The 5,498-nt window shown below is 48.1% G+C and overlaps 1 long non-coding RNA gene across 1 annotated transcript; it reads right to left on the minus strand.

Annotated features, from left to right (window-relative positions):
* Positions 1-247: 247 nt before the first annotated feature.
* On the minus strand, positions 248-3,838 carry LOC141042422 (uncharacterized). The gene is made up of 3 exons (XR_012205139.1): positions 3,420-3,838; positions 2,035-2,112; positions 248-519 (listed from the first exon to the last, which is right to left on the minus strand). It is a non-coding gene; the product is annotated as an uncharacterized lncRNA (long non-coding RNA).
* Positions 3,839-5,498: the final 1,660 nt, after the last annotated feature.

Raw genomic sequence — 5,498 nt, forward strand, 5'->3', positions numbered from 1 at the left:
CGAGGAGTAAAAGAACCTAATACCACCCATTTGGCGATGTGGGCCCGTAAGACACACAACCATGTTAGTAAAACCGTTTTTCAAAGACTAGACTCAACTTCGGCCAAGGAGTTGGAAAGTGGAATCCTACAGGCAGTCGGCTCTGATACCAACTTGTGACGCCCCCGATTCAATCGTACACTAATCATACACGCAAATGTGTACGATCAAGATCAGGGACTCACGGGAAGATATCACAACACAACTCTAGACACAAATCAAAATAATACAAGCTTCATATTACAAGCCAGGGGCCTCGAGGGCTCGAATACAAGCTCGATACACAAGAGTCAGCGGAAGCAACAATATCTGAATACAGACATAAAGTTAGACAAGGATGCCTTAAGAAGGCTAGCACAAACATCAACGATCGAAGAGGCAAGGCCTCCTGCCTGGGACCTCCTAACTGCTCCTGGTCGTCGACGGCCTCCAAGTAGTAGTATCTGTCGGCGGTGGCATCTGACTTCAAGGATCCACCATCTGGTTCCATCAACCGGAAAGAAGAAGGAAGGGGAAAAAGGGGTAGCAAAGCAACCGTGAGTACTCATCCAAAGTACTCGCAAGCATCAGATATATACTAAGTATGCATTGGTATCAAATGGAACGGTTGTATCTATGGACTAAACTGTAGAATGCCAGAATAGAGGGGAAGGCCTAGCCTATCAAAGACTAGCATCTTCAAGCAGCTCCAAGCATCTTGCAGCATGTAGAAGAGTAAAGAATAGCAGTTTAATTATCAAGCATGTTGTAGCATTAATGCCCAGAGATCCTTCCTCGACTCCCTGCGAGAAAGCAATCTCGGAGCCACATATCCATCACATATCTCAAGTATCCATTTCTAGTTATATAAGATCCGGATACAAGTCTGAACGTCCATTACCGTGGACACGGTATTCGAATATATATCTTCCCTGCAGGGGTGCACCACGTTTTCCAACACGCTCGATCACTCTGGCCGGACACACCTTTCTGGGGTCAATGCCCGGCCTCGGAAGATCAACACGTCGCAGCCCTACCTAGGCTCAGCAGAGAGGTCCCCGACGGTCTACATCCTAAGCACTCCGGGGTCTGGGCCCATCGCCCGTAGCACTCCGGGTCGTTACGTGCAGGGCGGGTCCAGGCTCCACCACTATAGGATGGTGCCGGCCCAGTCGTGCTGCAATGTTGAACTGGACGTCTGACAAAGCTTCGGCTAATACTGCGACGTCGAGGCCCATAACTATTCTCGCGTGGTGGTTAGTGCGTAAAGGCCAGAGGCCAATTCAGAACAAATACCCAAACCTGTTAGTGCATTAACAATTAAAAGTAGTGACGGCTTTGGGACAAGTCCGGAGCAATCACCCCCTCCTGGGTGATACCGCTAAACAGCCAGCCGCCACCATCACATCACACGGGTGCTCTCCGGGCCCGCCCGGCTTTCACAACGGTCTCAAGTAAAGTCAAGGTAACTGTGTGTCCAAACATCAAGGGGAAAACCCGAGGAAACACCCCCGGTGGATTCCACTCAATGTAATCATCAAGGTGAACGTAAGAGGGACCACCCTCGAGGTTCACACTTGAGGTGTTGAACGACAGAGCCGTATTGAAAATGGTGAAAGAGGAAATCACCCTCGATGACCACGACCGAATACATACACTACAGAATTATCATCAAGAGTGTGTTATGAGGGATCACCCTCGGCACTCGATAGTAGCTCTGCAGAGTCAAACAACAAAAGGGGCGTGATGTGATGTGAGGTGTCGGGCTCTGGTCGTCGATCACGTTGATCGAGTCATCGATGATGAAGCAGGGGCAACAAGGACAAGGTGGAGGTCACTGATGGATCACTAACCAACCTATACTAAGCAGTTTAGGATAAGCAGGTAGGTAACAATAGCAGATACAAAAGCAAGCTATGCATCAGAATAGGAGCAATCAATAACAGTAGCAAAATCTAACGCAAGCATGAGAGAATGGAATGGGCGATATCGGGATGATCAAAGGGGGGGGCTTGCCTGGAAGCTCCGCTGAAAGGAAAGAAGTGTCGTCGGTGACGTAGTCGATCACAGAGGCATCGGGATCAGTCTCGGGATCTACCAGAGATAAGAGGGGGGAAGAAATAGTAAATACAAGCAACAGATGCATGACAAGACAATAAGCAGTGCGAGGGGTGTTCTAACGCGGTGCTACACGATACTGACAAAGGGGGATAACATCCGGGAAAGTTTTCCCTAAGTTTGGCATTTTCGGATAGATGAACCGGAGGGGAAATGTTCGATGTTCGCTATGCTAGGGGCATGTGACAGATGAACGGAGAGCGTATACCAATTCGTCTCGTCGTTCTAAGCATCATTCATGTGTAAAACTTTTTCATCCGAGTTACGGATTAATTTCTATGGATTTCTAAAGTTTTAGCAATATTCTAGATTTTTAAATTACTTCTAATTTGAGTTGACCAAGTCAATTTGACTAGTCAAAAAGGAGAGCTGTGACCCACATGTCATGGACTATTTACCTAAAAAAATAAGTAAACCTAACTTATTTAATGGGGGCCTACATGTCATCTACTAGTACTAGACTAACTTAGCACCGGTTAATACTACTAGTTAAACCTAGTACTAAGAAGGGTCGGCCACTACTGGGTAGAACCTAGCCGGCCACATGCACAGCGCGCACACACAACACGCAAAGCTAGAGAATAAATATGTTCTTTGTTTAACAGAAGATAGCAATTTATGATTTTCATAGGATGTAATCCATGCATCAAGTGGATTTGGTCCAATGGAAACATTTGAACCTTGTCAAGTGTACTACCTACTCATATTATTTTTACACATATTAACAACTGTTTAACTGCTGATTAGAGGCTGTTTAGGGGCTTAGTTGACGTAGAAATTAAAAAGCTAACTATGCAGCACCGCCAGTACTAGCATCAGTACAGGCAGAGCAACGGTGGGCAGCGGCGTGGTGCGGGCGCGGCCAAGCGCTGGAGGGCGCGTGCGGGAGCACGGCCGGCACGGGGCACACAAGGGCAGCGACCGGAGGCGAGGCAGGACGAGGCCCGAACGCGGCGTCGCGAGCGACTGCAGGGCCTGATGACGGCAGCAGCAAAGTAGCAGCTGCATCAGCACAACAGCAGGCAGGGGAGGCGGCGCACGGCAAGCGGCTGGACACGCGCGGGGCGAGCAGAAGACCCCGGGCAGGCGCGACAAGTGCGAGGTCAAGGAGCCGCGGGCGCGTGACCAGGGCATGGGGAGCACGGCAGAGCACGCGTGGGAGCGAGGCGGCTCAGACGCGCGAGCGCAGGCGCACAGGAGCGGACGGAGAGGTCCGGGCAGTGGTGACGTCCTACGGCGACGAGAAGAAATAAAGGGGGAAGGGGGAATGGACGGCGGCTCACAGCGGTGCCGGGGAGAAGCATAGGGAGGCCGGAGAGGACGCGGCGCGGTAGATCGACGACGAGGTCGCGGTGGCCGGGGTGGAGAAGAGTAGGTCGAAGGAGACGTTCGGTGGTTCCCCCGCCTTGATCCAGGGGCGCAGGCGACGTGGTTGAAGATGAGGGTCCTCCTGGACACCTCGGGTTGGCGAGGCCTGGCCGGTGGCCATGGCTATGGTGAGCGGTGGCGGCAGCTTTGCTCGGGGAAGGAGGAAGCGGCGCGAGTGGGGGAAGGGGAGTAGGGCTAGGGTTTGACAGGGATAGAGATGAGGGGGGGTTGGGGATTGCTCTTATCTATTGGAGGAAGCCGCGGGATAGCCGCCACGAGGCCGGGGCGAGGCCATGGCGCCTGGATGCCCTGCCACGACCCCCCCCCCCCCCCCCCCCCCCGTGAACAGGAGGAAGGAGATGGTGGGGGTTTAGGTGGGCTGGGCCTCCCTCAGGCCACGTGGGCCCCTTTTCTTTGGTTTCATTTTTTTAGATTTCTATCTGTTCTTCTACTATTTTTTTAATTCCCCACCGTTTGTAATTAGTTTAGCTAGTAAATGATTTTCGCTCAATACGTAACTTGGTAAAAAATATGGTGCACCATTTTGTAGATGCATGCAAAGTTTGAGGTCAGTTGGAAAGTTTAAACATTTTTTAAAATGAAACGGTCAAGTTATTTGCTGCTATCCCATTTATTGATTTCCTAAGAATTTATTTGTGAGCCAAATGAAGTTAGTTTTGCATCACAATTTCTTATTGAATATTTGCAACACAATGAACATTTTTAATTTCACTGTTCGAAGGAATAATAATTTTGAAATTTAAATTTGAATTTGATCGGTTGGAATCAGAGTGATTTCTAGCAATAGTAAAAATGATGACATGGCATCATTAATAGGGGATTACTGTAGCTTAATTATCCGGGCGTCACATTACTGTAGGGGAAACTAGGAAGGTTTCCGATGCAAGAATCACTAGCATACATTTCTCTGTTTTACGCTACTTTGCTATATTTGCTAATCGTTGCTTAATTGGTCGCGGAAACTGTGGAAACCTTAGTGTTCGTGATATTATTATTTTGTTCCAAGGTCTATTCTGTGATAACACTGTTAGTATGGGCGGTATTATTGCCAAACGGTTAAGTCTGAATCGTACAAAGGGCCCCATCTTCGGAGGTATTTATGCTTCACGCCTTGCTGCACACTATAACATACCTATTAGGCACTATGAAAAAGAAGAAAAATTGCTGCCCACTTCTTATTTAGATTATAAGAGTATGGTAGCACATGACTTTATTGTTAAGAATAGGGAAGGGGCGCTTAAATACAAATTGGTCTTTGATAAACATCACACTGAGACTATTACCTTGCCTGCTCCTTCCTACTCATGCTCGTACTCAATGTTTATTAATTTTAATGCATGTCCATGATTGTTGTCGCTCTCTAGTTGGTCGCTTCCCAGTCTTTTGCTAACCTTCACTTGTACTAAGCAGGAATACTGCTTGTGCATCCAATCCCTTAAACCCCAAAGTTATTCCATATGAGTCCACTATATCTTCCTATATGCGGTATCTACCTTCCGTTCCAAGTAAATTTGTATGTGCCAAACTCTAAACCTTCAAATGAAATTCTGTTTTGTATGCTCGAATAGCTCATGTATCAACTAGGGCTGTCCGTATCTTCCATGCTAGGTGGGTTATTCTCAAGAGGAGTGGACTCCGCTCCTCACTCACGAGAAAATGGCTGGTCACAGGGATGCCCAGTCCCATGCTTTATGCAAACTAAATCAAAATAGTTGCAAATAAAACTCCCCTGGGACTGTTGTTAGTTGGAGGCACTCGTTGTTTCGAGCAAGCCATGGATTGATGCTTGTTGGTGGAGGGGGAGTATAAACTTTACCATTCTGTTTGGGAACCGCCTATAATGTGTGTAGCATGGAAGATATCGCCATCTCTTGGTTGTTATGTTGACAATGAAAGTATGCCGCTCAAAATATTATTTATCTTTGCTTTAAAATCGAGCTCTGGCACCTCTACAAATCCCCGCTTCCCTCTGC

The sequence above is a fragment of the Aegilops tauschii genome, chromosome 3 (assembly GCF_002575655.3).
Source record: "Aegilops tauschii subsp. strangulata cultivar AL8/78 chromosome 3, Aet v6.0, whole genome shotgun sequence".
NCBI lineage: Eukaryota > Viridiplantae > Streptophyta > Magnoliopsida > Poales > Poaceae > Aegilops > Aegilops tauschii.